Source organism: Balaenoptera ricei, chromosome 8 (genome assembly GCF_028023285.1).
Source record: "Balaenoptera ricei isolate mBalRic1 chromosome 8, mBalRic1.hap2, whole genome shotgun sequence".
In the NCBI taxonomy this organism is placed as follows: domain Eukaryota; kingdom Metazoa; phylum Chordata; class Mammalia; order Artiodactyla; family Balaenopteridae; genus Balaenoptera; species Balaenoptera ricei.
In genome coordinates this window covers 91,768,524-91,792,800 of record NC_082646.1, presented here as the reverse complement: position 1 = coordinate 91,792,800, position 24,277 = coordinate 91,768,524, and the positions used below count along the sequence as shown (strand labels likewise).

Here is a 24,277-nt window from a genome sequence, read left to right as displayed (position 1 = left end):
AATCTCAGCTAGCTCCCATGAACTTAATTATCATGCTCAATTTCAAAATTTAAAAAAACAGTTAAGAGAACATGCATAAAATTTCAGATGCTACTGCTTCTTGCCATCCCCTGCCACGTCCTCCTCAACAGAGCGCTACTGTAAACAGATTAGTGTTTCTTCATCATCATTTTATCTTGATTTGTGGGATGTGGAAATGGAATACAATTCATTATGTCTGAAGAGCTGATTCATTCCAGGGGTGAAAGCATCTCTGTGCTTGCCCATCAGATTGTAACAAAGGTGCTCAACCTATAATCCATGAGTAAGTGAAAGGTCCAGGAATGACTTTGACATTTAACATGTCTTTTTTTGAAGCACGTTACAATTTTAGACATCAAAAGTTGGAATTTTATATTAAAATAAAATTGTAAACAGAATTAGACCTCAAATACTCTCATATCTTTCCCCTTTCTCTCAGCCAATGATGTGCTGTATTTCCTTAATGAAGAATGTTTTTGTAGACTCTGAATTGCCATTCATTTGTTTAATACCTTTCCTGCTGCTCCATTTGTTTTATCTACTGTACCAACCTATTGGTCAAAATCCCATGTTTATTCTCCATAACCAAAACTAGGGTACTCTCAAAAGAATAGGCATACAGATCAATGGAATAGAATTGAGATTCCAGAAATAACCCCATACATTTATAGTTAAATTATTTTTCACAAGGGCACCATGACAAATTAATGGGGAAAGAATAGTCTTTTCAACAAATGATGCTAGGACAACTGGATATCCACTTGCAAATGAATTAAGTTAGATATCTTCCTCCCAACAGAGTCAAAATGAATTTGAAATTAATCAAAAAGCTAAATGTGAGAGATAAAACTTTAAAACTCTTGAAAGAAAATAGGTATAAATGTTTGTGACCAGGAATTAGGCAATGGTTTCTTAGAAATGGCACCTAAAGCACAAGCAACCAAGGAAAAAAATAGATAAACTGGATTTCATCAAATTTAAAAACTTTTTTGTTTCAAAGGCCACTATCAAAAGTGAAAGTACAAAAGAATGGGAGAAAATATTTTCAAATCATATATATGATTTGTATACAAAATATATAAAGAACTCCAAAATAAAAAATTATAATAACTCAATTAAAAATGGACAAAGGATTTGAATATACATTTTTGCAAAGAATACATAAATGGCCAATAAGCGCATGGAAAAATGCTTAACATCATTAGTCATTAGGGAAATGCAAGTAGAATCAACAAGATAGCACTTCACATCCACTAAGATGGCTATAATCAAAAAGACAGACAATAACAAGTTTTGGCCAGGATGTGGAGAAATTCAAACTCTTACGCATCACTGATGGGAATGTGAAATGCTGCAGCCACCTGGAAAATAGCTTGGCAGTTCCTCAAAAGTTAAACACAGAGTTACCTTATGACCCAGCAATTCCACCCCTAGGTATATACCCAGGAAAACTGAAAAAAATTTTTCACACAAAATGTTCATAGCAACACTATTCATAAGAGCCCCAAAGTGAAAATAACCCTAGTGCCCATCAAGTGAAGAGTGGATAAACAAAATGTAATATATCCATACAGTGGGATTCAGTCATGAAAAAGAAACACTGATACATGCTACAAGGAGGAAGCTTGAAAACATTATGCTAAGTGAAGGAAGCCACAGAGGATCCCATATTACATGATCTATTTATGTGAAATGTCCAGAATAAGCAAATTCATAGAAACAGAAAGCATATTAGTGGTTCCCGGGATTTGGGGGAAGAGGAAATGGGACTGACTGCTAACGGGTATGGGATTTCTTTTGGGGGAGATGAAATTGTTCTGGAATTAGACAGTTGCGTTGATCTTTTGAATACACTAAAAATCACTGAATTATGTACTTTAAAGGGGTAAATTTTATAGTATGTGAATTATATTTCAATAATAAAAAATGAACAATCTATTGATACATTAAACAACATTGAGGTATCTCAAAATAATTATGTTGAGTGAAAGAAGCTACACCAAAAAAAGAGTAATACTCTAAGAGTCTATTAATACATTCTAGGAAATGCAAACTAATCTGTACTGACAGGAAACAGATCAGTAGTTGCCTGATGGGAGATATGAGAGGAGGAAGAGGTTACAAAGGGGCAGCAGTAAACTTGACGGATGATGAATATATTCATTATCTTGATTGTGGTGATGGTTCCACAGTTGTATACATATGATAAAACTTATCAAATAGTACATTTTCTATACGTGCAATTTATTATATGTCAATTATTTCTTAAAAATTATTAAGGAAAAATACATACTGAACCTATTGGTGGTGAGTAAACCATCAACTGGGAGGAGACACTCAGACTTAGAAAACTGAGATTATGTGGACATATTAGCATGTTCCTGGCAGTGGGCAATTACAAGAATGTTTGGCCCAAAAAGCAGTGACAGCAGAAAACAAGGTCACAGGCATTTGTAAAGCCACCTAAAAATTATGCCCTAGACAGAGCTCCATGAGAACCAGGTCTTTTCTGTGTTCAACCTCACTATGTAGAGCAGTACCTAACACAAAGCAGCCTTCAATAAATGACTAAATAAAGTATTCTGAGCTTCCAATGACAAAATGATCCGTTTTCGTTGAAGTCCATCATTATTTAAAACACACACAGGGTGTGTGTGTTTTGTGTATGTATATTACAAGTTGACAGAAGAGTCACACATTTAATTAGAGTCTCAAATGGGTTTATGGCCTAAATATGGTGACAAATCCGTTCTTTTGACCTAGCAATTAGGATTTTAAAGCTTCCTATTTGAAACTGAGGAAAGAGAGTACTTTTTGGCTCACAACTGATCCCAGTTTGGAGGAGTGATGTAAGAGTTGAGAGTTGACACTACCTGATATTGTTCCCCAGATTCAAAATTCTTTCTCTGCTTAAGTTCTTTTTACCTGGAACTCTCTTTCTCTGACCCCTTGAGAGGGTCTATATGGCAAGGTCTATATTCCAACAGAGAGGAATTCCTAATCATGCTATCTTAGTGCCTCTCATGACACAAATTACATTGTATTGTCTCCATGCATTTTCCTCATAACACTAATGCATGCCACTAACACTTTTTTTATTTGTTTTTTTTTTAATCTGACTCCTCCAACTAGAATTCTAAGCTCCATGAAGGAAGGAATCTTATTTATCTTTTTTCTGCTAAATATCCAGTACTCAAACACAAAGACTGGCACATTTTAAACATTTAATAAACATCTGTGAATGAATAAATGAATGGATGAATGTATGGGTGTAAGTATAATAACTTTAAAGGGAAAGCTAGTTGTATTCTTTGAATACTATAAAAGTTGGGTTGGTCTCGCCTGCAAATATAAGTAAGGCTCACATCCAGTTTCCAGTTCAGGAATAGCAAAGATCCTTTCCTTCCATTCCATTCTAACAGTTCAATATTTTTTGAACATCCACTATGATCCAAATTTTTTATTAGGCCCTGAAGATAGAAAGATGAAATAAGGCTTTCTGTTGTTTCCCCTGTTTGGAGGACAAGGAACATGGAAAGAGATGAAACCTGAATCAAAAGATATCATCTCCAGGTAGCGCTTCTCGTGTGCTTCGTGCAAGAGGAGCAGGATGTAAGTGATTAAACTTAAGTTTGAAGACAGTCTGTGAATTTTAATTATCTCTACTATCCCTGTCTCCCATTGCCATGGATAATTGAAAGTTGGCCATATTGCTAGGTAACGCTTCATTCCCTGCATAACTTGGCACTTAGATAACGTTCTGCAAGAGAAGCAATTATAGCAATTGTCTCATCGGGAGCGGGTAGAGGATGGATATAAACTGACTCTTGATGACATTTTTGCTTTCAACATATTTATTAGATTTATCAACTTAGTTTTGAAAACCTTCAAATACATATGCTCAGTTGTTGTACCTACCAACCTGGTTGTGGGGGGGGGGGGGTTGGAGATTGCAAGAAATGGGTATCATTCCAGGTGTAGCTACTTATGTAAGGGCACTGAGCAGTGACCACTATGGTCCCTCATTTCCCCCAACATATGTCTATCCATGAAGTTATGAGAAAGCTATGATTAAACAAAGATTGAAAATGAAAACAAACAAAGTAAAATGTAGCTTTGGGAACATGTGTGCGAAGGTGCTGGAGTAATTCTCTTTGCCCTGTAGATTTATTGGTGCTTTGGTGGAAAGGACTTCTCGGTTTTTCAAATTGTTGAAGCAGCTCTTTTGTTCATTTCACTACCTTTCCCCAACTGCCTCACTTCCTAAGTCAATGCTTTGTGACCTTGCAACAGTCAGTTTAGATTTTCTAAAGCATGGTGCTTGAGACAATCATCCCAAAGCTTGAATGCTGTGTTTGCTGTGTCCATCTTACAGCCATTGCCCAACAGTCTTCAAGGAAGGTAGCTGCACCACCTCTCAAATACTATTCTGACCCTCTGTAGAATATGCAGAGTGAAGATATTTTTTCCAGCAAAAAGAACCAGCAGGCATTTTAGCACTGGGCTGATCTGAACAGGATCCATTTAGTGTTATCAATACAACTGTCAGTATCTCCTAATGTCAGCTGCTGGGAAGCTGTCTGTAATATTTAAGGCATGGTTATGAAAATATATCAAAGGCAGGTGTCTGAGTCAGAACAATTAAAACTCACTGATACCTGAAAAGCCATCAGGATTTGTATTTGAAAATGCCAGTATCTTTTGCTGTGTGTGGTGGTGTTTGGTTGCTTTGGGATTTTTTTTTTTTTTGGTAATCCTTTTCCTTTGAGTAGTGAATTGCACTTTTCAGGGTATATCTCAGTTTTCTTTCAACTTCCTTTACTTCCTGTTAAAAATTTTGAAAAGAAAGGAGAAAAACACTTTTAAGCTTAAAGTTATCATAAGTTACGATACGGGTAAGACTCCTTGACCTCTCATTACCTAATGAGCTACTCTCAGGCAAGTGATTCCTACAGACTTACATGACATCTCCCGAATTTTTTAAAATAATAACAGAAAACCGATTTCTAATTATTGAAATTATTTTTCCTCACCATCATCAGGATCTCACAGAGGTCTCCTACAACTCTAGATACTCTGTGGAAATGCTGGTGCGGATGGATGATTCACAGTGTACGAGAAACATCGCTGATCCCCCTGATAGTCTGGACCTTCTGCCATGTGCTCCCACCTTGTCCAGTACATCTCCTTTGTAGAACTTAGGACAATGGCAATTGATTATTTGTGTGCCTTTTGCTGATTAAGCTCTACATGTGTGTCATTATGCTAAGTGCTTTGCAAATGTTTTACAATGTAATCTTTACAACAACTCTGCGAGCTTCATATGTTCATTAAGTCAGTATTTTAGAAATGAAAAATGTGTCTTGAGAGATGCTAGGTAGCTTGCTCAAGGTCACGTACTTTGTAATTGGCAGCGCCCCGACTAATGGTTACGTGACCTCAATGGACATCATCTTAACCACTATGCAGAACTGACTTTCTAGTTGATAAGCCAATGCTAGATTTTTTTTAAATGGCATTTTCAATTGCTCTTTAGGGGTAGTTAATTAAAGAACACAATGTAAGATAGTTGTCCACATCTTGGGATGAACTACACAAGACCGATGAAGGAATAACTGCAAAATGCAGCTACAACCAGCAGAGTTCAAGAGTATAGCCACACAAGATAGAAGCAGATTGCAAAAAGTGTAGTGGGGTATGTGGGTGATGGATAGGATTTAGTTAGATATGTGTACATACAGAAGTTTATTTAATTTTATTGTCATTTCTAGATTTATAAATAAATGTTCTTAGTTTTTAAAAAAAAAGGGATAAAGAAGAAGGTATAAAATCACCCCAAATCCTGCCACTGAGAAATAATAATTATCAACATTCAGTGCACTTCATTCAGGATATTGAGACAATATACATAGCTTGTGATATTGTCAGTCATTCTATCAGTACAGATAAGATAGGATGAATCACAAGATTGTTATTTATAAAGACATTATTAAACATGGATTCATATTCCTTATATTTTAAAAATAAAATATGGAGATTATTCAATGAAAATTAATATATTTAACAAAAATGTTGGCTTATAGCTAAACTAAAATAGGTACTAAATTTAAAGAGTTATTTCTTAACAGTAAAGGTATTGCTAAAATAATTCAATACAAAATTTAATTAAAAGCCATGAGAAATATTGAGGTTGAAATAATTCATTTTTAACTACACTTTACAGGTTTAATTAAGCTTAAACTGTATCAAGTGACTCTGCTATGAAAGGTGAGAAAGAACTTCATTCCCCTTCCAATCTTCTTAATTATATTGGAGTTTTAAACTGTCAGTATTCTTAACATATATATTATCTTCTATAATCATTATTTTAAATTTATTTAAAATTGACTATATACTCACTACTAGTCCTTTGCACATACATTCATTCCTAAGTTTTTTTATCATGAATTCATCCCTCAGTGGGCTAGATTTCATTATCAAGATTTTTTACTCTCCAGGAAAAATGGATGGGTGCTATAATTGCTAAATTCTTGCCTTTTGAGAATATCTGTCTCTTGGCTTTATTTAAATGATATGGACAATTTGACTGGGTTTAAGTTATTTGTGATACTTTGTTTCATTCAAAAGATAATGTATATTGCAACACAGTTTTCTGATACATACTGTTGTGGAAGAAAACTTGGCTTAAATTTTCCTCTTCATTGGTAACTTGCATTTTCTGTCTAGACATTGACTTTTTTCTTTGTCCTTGAAGATCAGCATCCCCAAAATATATCTTGATTTTGATTTTCAGTTTTATTTCCACACCACTCACCAATATACCCTTTTTAAATGGAGAAACAACTTTTATTTCAAGAATATAATTCTGGCATTATTAAACAAATGTTATGGTCACCCTTGCTTTTAAGCAATTGTTTAGGAACTTTTTTAAAAAGCTGAAATAATTTCAATATCTCTAATATTTCTGATGTCTTAAAATGGCACCCCACTTTTAACTTTTTTCTAGATTTTCTCTACAAGATCCCAAGTGATGTGATCAAATCAATGGCACCATCAACTAAAAGACGCACCACCATCTTAAGTACAACTAAGAATGAAAACATGCTGTCACTTATAAGATGCTATTTATTGTTATATGTGTTCCAATTTAAAAGAGGATAAAATTGGAAACTGAAAAGTAGGTCTTAGAATTGATGAAATATGAAACTATTCTCATTTTCAGGTAAAGAAACCCAACCGGGTATAGTAAAAAGATTCGACTCAGCTACTTCACTGAACTTGACTAAGCTAGTCAACAGTCAATAAAGAAACCTCTGCTTCCATATCTTCTAACTCCTATCATTTTTCATCCACCAAAACAGCTCCCTCCATTCTAAAGTATGAGGAGGTAGAGGACAGAGCTAGAAACCTAAATCACAATAACAAAAATAATAAAATGGCTAAATTACTTTCAAATAAAAATGTCTGCTTTCATATGGGTCCCTGATATTGGATCATTTTAAATGGGCCACATGCAACCTAAAGTCAACATCTTCTCTGCTTCAGAGGTTGACCGGAAGATTATGATCTCTTAATTTTCTTCCTTTCATTTGTGGATAAAACTGAACTAATGGTCTGTTGATTCTATTGCACGCACAGCATTTAGAATGACTTATTATACTGCAGTTGCATCTTCATTGTCTGGTATTTTATCTTATGATTGATGGAAATTCTATTACCATTTGAATAGTGAGTCCTCTTTGACCATTTTTAGTTCATTATTATTACATTATCTAAACATGATTAGGTTTAAAATGAATATGAATAAACTCTCTCCACTGAGAATAGTCTTTATTTTGTTCCTAAAGATTAAAAAAGAAAAAATATTAACGTGAATAATATAACTGGTGGCTGTTAAGAAGAATGAAAGCCACAGGAGAAGGAAACTGTGGCTAATTTTGAGTTAACATATCCCCAAAGTTTAGATTATTTTAGCATCAAAAGTTTTTATTAGAGTTGAATATATGGTTTCATGTCCCAGTTCCACAAGAAACTACTTTGTGACATTTGGCATGTCAATTAACCTCTCTGAGGCTGAGTTTCATGACCACTCCTATATGCAATGTAGATAGGAAAATGTAGCCTATAACTGAGCAGGTATAAACCCAGGTAAAATTGAGGTAATACAATTATTAAAAGGAGGGTGATAAAAATTGATATTGGGGTATAAGTATTAGTTTCTGTCATAGAAAGCTACAAAAATTGACTTTTCTATTTAAATAAAAATGAAACATAAATGCAAATACTTTAAGGATATAATTACTTACTGTAAATATTTTTTCTTTAGTTCTCTTATAAATTTTCAGACAGAAATAACTTGTTTTTTCTTACTGCTTCATAATCATAATACTCTAGTTGAAAGAGGAAGCCTTGCCAAGTTTAGTGAAATACTTGAGTCAACCAGAATTGTAGTAATTGCTTCTTTTAAGCAACTTATGGTACAATTAGTGACACGGGTGAGGGCATTTAAAATGCATGTTCGTTTTTATCCTGCCCCATTAAAATAAAGAGGCATTTTGTTGAAGCAAGATGATTATCTCTAAGATATTGTTCCTTCATCAAATTTCCCAATTTAGCCCACTTCTGAGTTCTCACAGGGTTTGAGTAAACTAAAGAGCATGATAATTGAATTGCTTTAGCAAATGATATCCCCTGATGGGGCAGCAGGAAAGCACAGGAAAGTTTTAAACAGCTGAAGGTACGATGCAGCCTAGCATGAACCTCCTTTCTTGTAAGAGATGGAAAGGAAAACAAAACAAAACAAAAAACAGTAAATAACTTTTTGAACTAATGTACTTTAAAGATAAATTTTAAAATCTCCTTAATGGCAAATTTTCTCACAATCTATGCCTCCACAATCTGTGGGGCAAGCTTTGACTTTTTTGATATTTTAAAAAAGCTTTGCATTGTATTTGAACAAAGAATTGAGGGAGAAATCAACTTTTCATCTCAAAGTGTCCTAATTAATAGCCCCTCCACATCAGAAAGCAGTGTGTCATGCAGTTTGGCGGGAAATTGTTTCAATCTACAGGCCCAAACTCTAACCCAATTCATTCATCAGTCAAAACAAAGTTGTTGTTTAAGAGTGGCAGGAATTATGGCTACAGCTGATTGAAAAGAATAGCAAATCCTCTCCTCAAAAACAACTGAAAAGCCAAACAAATAGACCAAAAACACAACAAAACAGAAACCAAGAAAACAATTTCACTGCTCTAAAAATCACCCAAAGGCAGAATCAATCTGAAAAGTATTTATGGTTCCCAAACTGCTGGACATTGAGTAAGAAAAGTGGAGATCTATGCATTCTGGCCTGGCCTCCAATCTTTTCCCCACCCCCACCCCAGCTCAGCATGGCAGTTCTGCCAGGATGGGTCAAGTCACAAGGACTGTAAGATTCTCTGCAGTGGGCGAAATGGGCTAACTTTATTTGGAGTGACAGGTATCGCCCATGCCCAGCAACACAGCAGTAGATGCGACTTCTCAGAGGCAGGTCAATGGGGGAGGTCAACATATGTCTACTAGCTTGATATATTGTGGTTAGAAGACAAGCATATTCCTAACTGAGACTGATTACTGTTAACAGGAATAAAAAGAAGGAACTGACAAAATATTTGATAAAATAATAACTAAAAACTTCCAAATTTGATGAAAACAAAAATCTACACAACCAAGAAACTCAACAAACCTAACTAAGTAGGACAACAAAAAGTTCTATACATTGCAAAATAATTATACAAAAATAAATGTTAAATAAAAACTGAGAAAATTTATTGCTAGCAGAAGTGCCTAACCAGAGATAGTAATGGAATTTCTTCAGGCTGACAAAAAATGACACTAGATTGCAAATGAAATTCACAGGATCATGGGAAGTTGCAAATATATAAGTTAATACAAACAATATAAATCCAAATCCATTTTCTATAGATTTATATAAATATATTTTCCCTTCTTTCTCAAATTTATATAAAGCAAAAGGCTATATAAAGTGATAATTATAACAATCTATTGTTTGGGTTCCTGATACATATCAATATAACATACATAACCATAACAGCAAAAGGAAAGGGAGAAGGGATAAAAGTATACTGGAACAAAACTTGATACTTTAACCAAAATTGAGTTAGTATTAATATGAAGCATCTTGTGACAAATTAATAAGCATATTATAATTCTTAAAACAACCATTTGGAAAACAACCAAAAATGCAAAAATGCATTTAAAAATCAACAGAGGAGTGAAAATGGTACATTAAAAAATACTAATTCATCACCAAAAAGTGCAGTCAGGGAGAAACAGTAAGATACAATAAGTGATCAAACATCTAGAAAAAAAATTACAAATGACAAAGATAAATCCAACCATACGAATAATTACTTTGAGTGCAAATGGTCTAAATACCCCAATCAAGAGGCCAAGACTCTCAGGCTGCATACAAATAAAAAACCAAAACCAACTACAAGCTGTTATATATATCCACCTTAGACTAAGAGACAAAATTAGACTGGATATGAAAAGATTTATCATGCAAACAGTAAGCGTTAAGACAGCTAGAATGCTGTATCAGTATAAGACAAAATACACTTTAAGGCAAAAAATATTATTAGAGACAAACAATGAATTTGATAATGATAAAAGGGTCAGTGCATCAGGAAGATAATAATTATAAACATATATGTAACTTACAGGCCCAAAATATATGAAACAAAAAATGAACAAAACTGAACAGAGAAATGAGTGAGAAAGTTTGATACACTGCTCTCAATAAGTGGTAGAACTAATCAAAAAACTCCTGAACTATATACAAGACTTGAACAACAGTATCAACCTAACACAGAGCTATAATAATTTCTACCCAACAACAGCGGAATCCACATTCTTTACATGCATCATTCTCCAGAATAGATCAGATCATATGCTAGGCAATAAAACAAGTCATAATACATTTAAAAGTAAGGAACTCATACATAGTATGTGATCTGACCACAATGGAAATACATTAGAAATCAACAACAACAAAAAATATGAAAAATCCCCTGATATTATTAATTTTAAAAAAACCATTCCAAATAACTCATTGATCAAAAAAGACATCACAGGCAAAATAGAAAATATTCTGAAATGAATGAAAAGGAAAAAACAACATACGATTTATGCAATGTACCTGAAACAGCACTTAGAGGGAAATTTATACCCATATGACCAATATCAGAAAAAGAGATCTCAAAATAATAACCTGAGCTTCCACCTTAAGAAACTAGATACCCATGAGCAAACTAAACAAATAAAACAACCAGAAGCAAGGAAATAAAATATATTAGTAGAGACATCAATGAAATAAAAAGCATATAAACAATTGAGAAAATCAATGAAACTCATAGCTTTTTGTTTGAAAAATTCAAGAAATGCAAATTACCAAAAACAAGAAGGAAAAATTATATATGCATATATATATCACAAAATTATATATATATATATCATAAAAATTATATTATATACCACAACTGTCTTAGTTGGTTCAGGGTGCTCTAACAAGATATCATAGACTAGGTGGCTTAAAAAACAGAAATTTATTAATTACAGTTCTGTAGGCTGGGAAGTCCAAAATCAAGGTGTTGGTTGATTTGGTTCCTAGTGAGAGCCCTTTTCCAGGTTTGTAGATGGCATCCTTCTCATTGTATTCTGACATGATGGAAAACAGAGAGAAACAAGCTTTCTCATGTTTCTTCTTATAGGGGCACTAATCTCATCATGAGGGCTACACCCTTATGAAATATCCACACCTAACATAACCCTTAATGGTGAAAATGAATGCTTTCCTCCAAAGATGAGGAATGACTCAACTATGTGCATTCTTGCCACATCTGTTCAACCTTGTACTGGATATTCTTTCCATGGCTATGTAACAAGAAAAAGATACAGAAAAATTATCTTATTTGCAGATGACATGATTTTCTATATAGAAAATCCTATGGAAGTCACTAAAGTACTGTTAGAATTAATTAAGGAGTTCATCAAGATTGCACGATACAAGACAAACATTTAAACCAATTGTATTTCCATATACTAGCAGTGAACAATACAAAAATGAAATTAAGAAAACAATTTGATTTACAATAAGATCAAAGAATAAAATACCTAGGAATACACTTAATATTCAAAGAAGGGCATCTTATACTTAAAACTACAAAGCATTGTTGAAAGAAATTTAGGAAGTTCTAAATAAATGGGAAAATAACCATGTTAATGGATCAAGTAATCTCATAGACCTAAATGTAAGAATTAAACTACAAAACTTATAGAAAATAAGAGAATATCATTATGATCTTGAGTTTGGCAAAATATTCTTAGACTTTAAACGTGATCCATAAAATAATTAATTGATAAACTGAACCTCATCAAAATTATTTTTTGTGTTTCAAAAAATATCATTATGGAAATGAAAAGTCAAGCCACAAACTAGGAGAAAAATATTTGAAAATCATGTATCTAATAAAGACTTGTATGCAGAATATATAATCCTTACAACTCAATAAGACAAACAACCCAACTTAAAATCAGCAAAACATTTGAACATTTAACAAAAAAAGATATATGAACGGCTAATAAGCACTTGAAATATGCTCACATTACTAATCATTAGGAAAATGCTAAATTCATAAAGAGACACAACTACACACCCACTAGAATGGCTCTAATCAAAATGTCAGACAATATTGTCAGAGAGGATACTGAAAAACTAGAACCATCATGCACTGCTAGTGGGAAGATAAAAGTGGTACAGACACTTTGGAAAATGTTTCTTAAAAAATTAAACAGTTATTTACCATACAACTCAGCAATTTCGCTTGTAGGAATCTATCCAAAAAAAATGAAAAAACAGGTCCACATAAAAACACGTGTATGAATGTTCACGCATCATTAGTCCTAACTGTCCAAAATTGGAAACAACCCAATTGTCCATCAACTGACAAATGAGTAATGTGGTACACCCATATTATGGAATATTATTCGCCATAAAAAGGAATGAACTACCAATTCACACTACAACTTGGATAACCTCAAAAACAGTAGGCTAAGAGAGAGGAGCCAAATGTAAAAAAACTACAATGCATGATTTTATTTATATGAATATTTTAGAAAAGGTAGATTTATAGGGAATGAAAGAAAACTAGTGGCTTCCTAGAGTTGAGTGTGGGAGTGTGGATTAACTCTGAGAAATGGTGGAATGCTCTAAGTCTGCATTATGGTGAAGGTTGTACAACTGTACATTTGTTTAAATTATAAAATATTTTAAAAGTTTGTTGGCAGAAACCATTGTTAAATTTGGTTCATTTACCTTACAAATTGATCATTAATTGAGATAATTTACCGAGAAAATAAATTCTTCAGCCTAAAAAAGAATAAATAAATAAAACATAATTTGTCCTTGTTCTCATGGTGGATTGTCGGGGGCAGGAAGGATGTGACATTCCCTTTCCTCCTCTACCTACAGTCGTACTGTTTGCAATTCCTAGAATCTTTCCTTTTCCAGTTCTGGGATTAAAGGTTTTATTCAAAGGTGGTGCAGGGAATCCATCTTTGACAGCAACAAAGTAAACAATACAACAAATGAGTTCCATTTCACTGCAACTATGCCTGACATTTGACGCCATTTTTCTATTGTTGTCCTGTCATGGTCTACTTTATGGATTAGGTTTAAAAAAAAAAAAAAAAAAAAGGCAATGTAATGTTATGGGCAAAATCTCAAGTAATGCAGATGGCCAAATCCAGGTTTAATCATGTTTAATTCTATCATTTACCAATGCAAGGACATTGAGAAAGTTACTTGATATCTTTCACCCACAGACTCCTCCTCTAGAAATGGAGGTGATTACAATATCTGCTTTCCTCATACAGTTATTTTGAAGATTAAATTAGATATTATATATAAGAACTTATCAAAAGTTTTTGACACTTCAGACTATATCTGAAATATGACCACTTTTCACCTCTTCCCAGGCAATGTCCCTAGCCCATGGGAACAACATTCTCTCCCGTACAACTAAAATAGTTATTGAATTCGTCTCTCCACTTCCACCTTTTTCCTATTAACTATTGTTCACATAGAAGATATTTCTAAAATGTAAATCAGATTATGTCACTCTCCTGCTCTAAAATCCTTCAGTGGTCTCCTACAAATCCCTATATTATCTGGCTCCCCTCTACCTCTCTGGCCTCATTCCTCCCAATATTCTCCTTGATCACTGATCAACCTGATCTTACAATTTCTCAAACGCAGAGAATATATTGCAACTTAAAGTATGTGCCCCTCCTGTCTTCCTTTTTGAAATATTCTTCACATAGATAGTCAAATAACTTATTCCCTCACTTCACTCAAGACAAATGACACACCCTCAAGGATGCCTTTCCTGAGCCCTCTAACCTAGCAAACTCTGTCACTCTATGTCCCTTTAACTAACTTTATTCTTACTACTGAATAATATGCATTCATTTTCTAGCTACTTGTAGTTTTTGTCCCTTCTAGAATATAAGCATCATGAAGGGAGGTCCTCTGAATATTTATTGTATGGCTGTATTTTTAGGACCTACAACACTGCCAGGCACATAGTAGGCTCTCAATAAATATTTGTCTAATAAATGGGTGAATGAATGATAAACAGTAACTCCTCGATATATTTAAACACTAAAACTGAACAAGACTTTAGGTGATTTGACTCAACATCAGCTAAAACACATAGCATCGCAATCAATTTCCTAATTGTAATTAAGTGACTACATCAAAATCCTCACATCTCTTAATGCTCATTAAAAAAATCAAAACAAAACAAATAAAGGCACTTTCCATTTCAAATGGATAACATGTTCACAGATCACACAAGTACTTGCATGAAAATTAAATGGAAAATAAATTCAATACCTTTCTATGTAAATTCATTACTGATTTACTACTATTTTTCTGTTTCACCATTAAACTTAATATAATCTCTCTCCCTTAGGGAGCCTCACAGATATTTTAAGACCTCTACACACAATACTACTCTCTTACGAGAACAGGAATTTATCCCTACGAACAATTAATCATGGCGTCCTAGAAATGTTTTACAGACCCAGTCTTCCCATAGCTATTTATCTCCTTCCCTATAAATTGCCTTATTACACAGTTTAACTGTTTGCAACCTGAGTTTTCTATTATATTTCATATTTACTTTGTAACAACAGTAAAACCCTTCCATAAAATACTACATATGATCCAAAAACTCAATGCCATGAAATGCTATGGGAACAAGAAACAAGCTGCTGTTTGACATAGATCCTCGTTTGGGCTACAAGAGTTAAAACTTTTTCAATCCAGTTGCCTTCAGGAGTCATTTAGTGAGGGTTGATAACTTAAATACCCACAGTGTTATTCCATGGTTAGACAGAATCTCCTAGGAAGTTGTCTTTTTTATTTGGCCCAGGAGAATTTACTGGGGAAAGAGTGGGCCATTAGGACCCAGGATTGACCTCTGTGTGCCTCCAAACGGGTTACACCTGGCCGTGGCGTCCTTTCCACCTTTCTCTTCCAACTCTCCTCCACCCATCCTTAAGAACCTTGTTTAAAGAGGAGAATGGGAGACAACAGCCAACCGAACAACGTCTAACTTTATAATAAGGTTTTGCTGAAATCATTTTGAAACTAATCAAACTTTTGGAGCCGTGGGATTAGAGTTTGTAGAAAAGTTAACTTTGCCTATATATCTGTCATTTTACCTCCCACTGGAAAGTACATCATCACCAAACTGAGCTAAAAAGACACCAATTTAAAAAAAAAAAACAACTCACAAAAGTGTAAAAATGCTCTTAGTAGCGGTCTTTGGAAGCCTCCAGTCACCACGTAGGCCCCTGCCTCGGTCTGCCCTCAGCTCCTTCACGATTACTTATAGCCTGAGGGCCTGGCGGGCTGTCTGTGCACCTTCGGGACCGGTGTCAGGCTCCTTGCCCACCGCCTGACGGGAATACTGGGTTCCACCTTCCCCCTCCTCCTGCTGGCTGGCTCCCTCTGCTTCCAGGGGTTCCCCCGGGGTCCTCAGCATCCCAGTCTCCACTAGCCTCTGCCCGTGCCCTCTTCATGCCCCCCAGGATCTTCTTCTAACGGGTCTCTCACTGCTCCTACTTGTTCTGGAAGTTCTGGGCCTGCCTGTCCTCCCTCTGGGCCTTGAGCTGCAGCTTCTCCTTCTTGGCTACGAGGGTGGCCTGCAGGTCCTCCAAAGTCTTGTGCAGGAAACTGTAGGACAGCATGTTCCCCTCCCCAACACCCTCCTAGGTCCTGATGAGCTGCAGGTTATGCGAGGCCCAGTACTGGTAGCGCCGGGCAACCGCCTGGGGCAGCTCGGTAACACTGTGCCACAATCCCGCTCTGCCTCAAAGGCGCGAGCCCACGGCCAGAACTCACCCATGTCCTGCAGGGAGCTCATCTCCTGGAGAAGCTTCATCATTCCACAACATGCTCCCACAACAACTTTCATGCTATAATAGCGGGATTCCAGCTCCTGGGAGTAGGGACCGTAGTTGATGAGAATATGGTGCTTGACGGCGTTCACGTTCGCCTTGTGCACATTGATGGGAAAACAGGTTCTGGAACACGGTGGCCATGAGCTTCACGTGCACATCATGGGGGCCAAGGCTGCTCAGCACCAGACGGGAAGGATGGGCAAACTGCCACTCAAGCACACGGGTACCAGCACAGCGAGGAAACCACGGCATGCACCAGCGTGTACGTGTTTGTCTGGAAGATCAAGGCGGGGCCTCCAGGGAGGTGCATCAGCTTAATGTAAATACTGGTCTCCATTTTGCTCAAGACCAGTAAATATGTGACCTGGCAGGACCCAGCCAGTACCACAGAATCCTGCAGAGTTTTTCTTTCGTCCCCGCAGGCAGGCGGTGGCTGTGAACGGCTCCACGAGACCGTGCAGACAGCCGGAGCAGCTGCAGGCTGGCGCCTTCCCGGGGCTCTGCTAAACACGAAGAAGTGCGGCTGCGCAGCGTGGGCCTCGCGAGGCCAAGCTGCGCGCCCCCAGGCGCATGCGCGTGCTCTTCGGGTCCAGCGACCGCCTTGACCACCGCCTCCCGCAGTCTCTTCCACGACGTTGCCTCTGCCTGCCGGTTCCAGTACGCTCTGCTCACCTCCTGCACCGCTGTGAAAAGTAACCGGTAATCCACTGTGCTATATACACATAGGGCTTTCAAAATACGAGAAAACTGAGGTTTCTGGTTCCCGACAGAGGTACAAGATGGGCTATGTTGGGGAGAACGGATAAGAGTAAAATATAGTTCTTGTTAAATTAGGCATTGCTGTCGGGAGGCTTGAAATCCGTTTACCGTGACAGATGCTCAGAGCACATGTTTTCCTCTCTGATCACCTTTGCATGTTATTCAGGATCCACCCATCCCCATTATGCTCTACACAGCTGGGGGCGGGGAGGTGGGTGGGGTGGGTTCCATTACCCCTCCAGGTGTTTTGTTTTGTTTTGTTTTTTAAGGGTTCTTTTGATCAGTGTTTAAAATGGCTTTGTTACTGAACTAAACTCGGTTCTGCTCACCTGCCCGGAGTAAAACCAATGTACTGACACCAGGTTGTGAGGAAAGAAAGTTGAGGTGTTTATTGCAGAGCATCAAGCAAAGAGTCCAGGCAGCTAGTGCTTAAAAGGCCCAAATTCCCTGATGGTCTTCAGGGAAAGGTTCTTAAAGACAGGGTGAGGGAGGGGTTGGGGGTTGTGGGGTGTGTGATCAGCCCCTGGACATTCTTCTGATTAGTTGGTGATGAGGTAACTGGGAGTCAACATTGTCAATGTGCTGGTTCTAACCGGTTTGGGATCTACCTGCTTGTGGGCAGCATACAGGTAACTTCTTTCACCTGGTGGGGATTTCAGTATCAGCAAAACGGCTTAAAGCATGTGGCTCAGAATATTATCTATAGTCTTTGAGAAGGAACTAAAGGTCCTTGACTTTGTTTTATTACTAAACTATTATTATTTTGCCTTCCTTGACTGTTTTCCTTTGTTTCTGCATTTTCTTACTTCTCATTAAATTCATGCTTTGGAACTTTGGGAAGGCCTAGGAGGCTAAAGTTTTTCTACAAAGAAGAGGCAGGCAGAGGCCAAGGGGGTGGGGAGTCTGTCGGGGGAAGGCCCTGCAGGGTCCTGCTTGGTTAGAGCTTCAGACTGGCTCTTTGTTCAAATCACAGACACCTGGTACTGGTGAACCATTTCCACCTCCTTGTTCTGGCATCACTAAGTGTTTCTGTGGCTCAACGTACAAGTGGCTATGTCTCTACCCACCCCCCACTCTCTCCTTTTGCCCCCTCCCTCCTTCCTGTCCCCACTTTGTTGGCTCAAGCTGATATGACAGCTACAGCCTTTATATTCCTCAAAAGAGTTCACTGTGTTACTCCCCTACAATCATAGAAAACACCGGGCCCTACACGGGATCCCATGGAAGCCCTTCTCATTAGAATTGAGGTTGGCCACAGGCACCCTCAGGCCTTTCTTTCAATGTTTTTATGTCCTTGGGGGGCTTTCTAGGATCATGCACTTGTTTTCAAATATTTCCTTTGCAAACTTCATATTGCTCTGGCCTATCAACTTGGAATTTTATGTTTGGTTTGATCTTGGTTTGATCTTGCTATTATATTCACATCACTGAAAAGTAATGGGTCCAGGATTTAAACCTAGGTCAACCTGACTCCAAAGCGCCTACTCGGTAAGATGTCCCCAGACACAAGTCCACTGTCTCTCACCCCTCCCCATCTCTAGCAATATCATCTTGCCTCTTTGACCTCTTTAAATGCCCTAAGAAAGTGGCGTTCTTGTCACACTCTCTTGGAAAACTTTAGTTTGATTTCTGAAGGAGAATGTATTCCAGCTCTTATATACTAACTTTAAAGAACCCACTAACATAATATCTCTTCTCTTGCCTTTCATATTCTTTATCCAGGAAGTTTCTTTGTGGGAACACCTATATGACAACTGATCTTCCCACTCAACATCTTAGAATATGAAAAGAGTTGTTTTCCTTCTCAGATAGACCTTGTATAATCAGCAACTGTGTTAATATCAAAAATGTTCACCTGAGCATTCTATATAACCCATTTTTTCAATAAATAGATTTGGCTGCTGAGTAGCATAATTTGTTCAGTTTTCCCTTTGAAATATATTTAATCACAAACTAGAGGTTCACATGGGCCTATATTTACAGACTGATAACTCCAATAATTTCAAATTTATTTGGTTATATTTTCAAAAAGCAAAAGAATGGCAGTGTAATGTATGCAAGAAATTTTAACTGGAGTCAGAAGAGTAATAATACCCGCCCAGACACCCACATAAGATTATTGATAAATGTATATAATAGAACTTTGTAAAACGTAAAGGGATTTTAATACTATTACCCACCCCCACTCTTCGCTTCATAATGCACAGAAAAGTATTGGTTACATTCATCAAGAAAATGCACATAATCCAAAGATATATAGTTGAAACAACACTTTATTATTAAAAGTTCTATATTTATCAGCATTGAAATTTTCCCTTATGAAGTCAGCAAGAGTACTTTGGAGGGGAACATTGCTTTAATTCTGACTCACTAAATTATTTGTAAACTACTGAATACTTTGAACACATTCTTGAATACATTTGTAATATATCAGGATCATGATGCAACGGCAAAATATGCAGACGGCATCTTTGTATTTTACCTTTATGTTTGCCAGTTATTTATCTTGCACTTCCCCATATTTCACTTGATGCATTCTATTCAAATAATACACAGTGAGATCAAACCACAAGAACTCCAAATGCTCAGTCTATGATTGCCAGCCAGTAAATAGGTTCTCTTTCAACTTCGTTTAAATAACAGCTCCTGGAACTTAATATAATGAAAGGAGCCTGAAATAAAAAGATTGCTCTGCTTTACATGAAACACTCCTCCACACACATTTCAGTAAAGCCAGCATCTCTGAATCATCCCTTTGATAATTATTGAATAAAACACAATTTCCAATTACACAAGAGAAATTATATAACACAAGTGCAAGTTGAGTCAATAATAGATTTAATTAAAACGGGCACAGGTGGAAATCGCCTTGGGGGAGGGGCAGAGTGGTCATTTCTTAAAATGAAATTAAAGGGAAAAAGGTAAGCATAGTAATAAAAAGAAAACCTAAGTAACCTATAAATAAATACCTAAGTCAATTTAAAGGTTAAATATTTTTTTTTCCTGCAATCTCATTACCTTAGCCAAATTTTCCAAAGAATAATTCTGTATCCTTTGAATGCATGAACATCATAGTCCTTGTTAGAATTTATACTGATAAAATGATAGGGGAACACTTAGCACTAACCTTAAGCTATACAAGTTAGGTACTTGATGTGAACTATGTAAGCTCCATATTTATGTTAATTTCTACCATAACATCATGGCAGAAGTTTGTCTTATGATCTGCAGCTCTTTCAGAAAGTACTTAAAACTTCCCTTTGGTTGTGATCCGTAGTACCTACAAATATGAACCTATTGCTATCCTCATATATACTGTGTATGATAGATATACATCCATACATTAATTTTGCTTTGGTTTTTTACTCCCATTTCCCCTATTTGACTATAAACTTTGAGGACCAAGAGAGTGAGTTATCAAGTTATCAACTCGTATATACTGAGTGATATGTATAAATAGATAGATAGATAGATAGATAGATAGATATAGAGAGAGAGGTGTCCTTTTTAATTCAAAAAATGTTGTTTTAGGATCTATCCATGTTGTGAATTATAAATCTAACTGATTGCTTCTTGCTACTATAAGGAATCCAGAATATGTGTCCAATATATGCATCTATTATTTATAGGTATATTTATGTATACTATGTGCATATATATAATTTAGAGAGATCAGCGTGTATAGAGAGATATCAATATATCTGCCTCTTGAGATGGCGGTTCTGTTGCTCTCTGTACCTTCCCTGCCCAACCAGTCCCTGCTTCACTCACATGACTCCTCTTAATTATGGGGCTTAATTAGTAACCACCTACCTGCTTGGCCCAGCTGCTTGTTTCCCTGGCAACTGATGAGCCAACCTGAAATCAATTCCCCCTATAAATGATAGCCTCCTTCTCCCCCAAGTAGCAATGATTGCTACTGTGTCCTGCCTGTCCTCTGCTGCCCACGGTGGGCTGTCGCTCCAGGACCTTGGGTTTGCATGTGTAATATCCCATGTCTGTCCAATAAGCTGTCTCTGTCTCTGTCGCTGTCTCTCGGCTCTTTCTTCTGTCTTGAGGCTGGGCAGCTACAGGGCTTGCAGGCCTGCAGGGTGTAGCCCAGCACAGATAGTCAAGGGGATGAGGAACGTAGAAAAACTAACAAAACAAAAGATACTTTGAAGTTTAAGGGAGTGCAAAGTTTTTCTAAATAGAGGATTAATTAAAATATAATCTTCATCTTAGATAATTGGGTACTTATGGCTTGTCATAAAAAGTGTTGCCTCTAAAACAACTTCTAGGAAAACAAGATTACCCTGCCCTAAAAACTGTTGGAGGGAACAAAAAGGGGCTTCTGTGTTGCCAATGACCTGATGTTGTAGAGAGTTAGAATAAAATTGTTTCATAAATTACGAGACTGGAGGTCACAGAGGTTTTCCTACATTTTTCTATTGTCGTGGAGTTGTAACTCTCGCACTTAGGCCTTTAAATATAACTGGATTCTATTTTTGTAAGTACTATAAGATGGTAAGGCAGTTTTTCCAACATCACTTTAAAGGAGCCATTTTTATAACACCATATGTGTAATACACTTTATATAGATATTATATACCATATATGCTTATATATACTATGTGTATAAAAAGAAGAAGCAAATTCTAAAATTAAATACAATTGTTTGATATGTTTACTTGGTTAAATTAATTCAAGGTTAGATTGTTTCACTTGAATCTGAAGCAGGCTTGAACAACAGAGGTATTATGAAATATTTCTGAGATGATACCATATTAAAATATATTTTGTCTGCCATTGCTTCACCACATCTATTAGGAAGCAGAAACTGAGAAAATAATTAAAAGTCTATGGTAATAGTCTCAGGCTTGAGATGAAATAAGCCTTATAGAAGGAAGTGACTGTTGGTACTTCTGATTTACAGATAAGAAAACAAAGGCTCATTAGTGCTAAGTAACTTTCTCTGAGATTTCATATAGTGAAAAGATTATCTAAAATTTATATGTAGCTCTGTCCGTCTACTCTTAAACTCAGGCTTCATGCATTAAACCAGGAGTCTGCAGACTTTTTCTCAAAAGGGCCAGATATAAATAAGCTTTGCAGCCCATATTGTGTCTGTTGCAACTACTGTCATTATAGGACAGAAGGAGCTGTAGACAACATGTAAACAAATAAGCATGGATGTATTCCACTAAAGTGCTGTTTATAGACAATTTTAATTTCATAAAATTTTCACGTCATGAAATATTCTCCCCTCAGTTTTTTCAACTGTTTGAAGTATAACAAATTGTTTGCTTACATGCTGTATACAAACAGGTGGCAGGCTGGATTTGGCCCATGGTTTTTTAATTTTTCAACATCTGCACAAAACTGTGTTAAACTTAGGCAGTCAGAAAAGGGCTGAAGTTTGTTTTCTGCTGTGAGATGCTGCAGTGAGATCATTTTGCCTTAAGGATGTAGGTGAGGTGATTTTTATGGCATCAAAAATAGATAGCCAGCAACCAGACAAAAGTGCAAGCCAAAGTTTAAAAGTTAGTAATGGTAAGTATTTAAAAGTCATTCCCATGAGGTTATAACTCAAGCTGAAATAGTATTTGAAAATGTGACTTTGGAAATAGCCAGAGCTATGCAGTGGGAGGGGAGAAAGTAACAAGAGGATGTGACATGTGTATGGAGGTATCGGTGAAAAGGATAGAAGGAAGATAAACAAATTCATGGGAAGTAGGGAAGGAGATAGTTTCATGAAAGAGGAGCAGGGCTAATAACAAATCCAAGTGGACAAAAAAGTGGAAAAATTCATGGCTTCGTTTAACATCTGAGGAGGTTGACAATGATCTCTGATAGAAGAGCCACTATAGACAGGTTAGTGTAGAAGCAGGTTAAGTAGGTGGCAGAAGTAGGAGACCCGGATTTCCATAGAAATGAACTTTTTGAAAGGAGACTAACCTGTATTAGTTTTATGCTGAGGACTGAAGGGGCAAGTGGACAGAATAGTTTCCAGAATTCAGTGAGACCTGAGGCTAAGAAGGAGGGTCAGGGTCCCCAATCTCCAAATGTGGAGGGCACAGCTACTGCTAGAGGTCTGGCCTTCCAGAAAAAGTGTTCTAATCGGAGAGGACCTAACAGTTCTTAGGCATTTAACAAAATGGCTGTAGACAAGATCTTTGCCTGTAAGATATCGGCCGATGTTGCATTTCAGATATCTGAAAATATTTTAACCGAGCGATTTACTTCATTTGATTAGAGTACATCTGAACATATTGTGATAAATACACATTGTATGCTGTTTTTGGAATTGAAATACATACTGGATTTGTTATTACATAAAATACGAATTTCTCCTTCTACAGTCTTTAGTAACCAAAATTCTCTGCCACCTGTTTCACATATTTATAATCAACTTTAATACCTTAATTCAATTTAAAAATATTAACCCAAAATATTTTTGACATATTGTTTGGATAGAATAAAACTGTACTCTAATAAACCAATTTACATTTATTTTTCTTTTTTTATATATTATCTCTGTTTACCTACCTTGGATAAGATTAATTCATTGAGTCACTAAATGTCTCATGTATGGTATTTTCCTAGGCACTGTGGAGGATACTAATTAGAAAACAACATTCCTAGCATATGATGCCTGCAATCAGTTTGTAGGGAATAAAGTCATCTACAAATAAATATTTTGGAATTCAGAAGAGAAAAAGACTGGAGGAAAAGAGATAAAGCGATAGCTTCATGAAGGATATGATATCTGAGTTCAGAATTTAAGAATGGGATATGCCAAGTGACAGGTTATTTTCCAATTACAGGGAGCAGAGAAGATGTCTCCCTCCAACAGCAATAATTGAAAATAAGCAGGCCCTGGGTACAACCAACACCATCTTAAACGGAAATAAATCATCAGTGATGCAGTCCTTGGGATAGATTGCTCTCTGGGGAATTACCATTCCATCTACCATATTCTATAACA

General features: G+C 36.4%; 1 pseudogene; it reads right to left on the bottom strand.

Annotated features, from left to right (window-relative positions):
• Positions 1-15,977: 15,977 nt before the first annotated feature.
• Positions 15,978-24,277, bottom strand: part of LOC132370199 (suppressor of SWI4 1 homolog) — a 135,511-nt pseudogene continuing 127,211 nt past the window's right edge.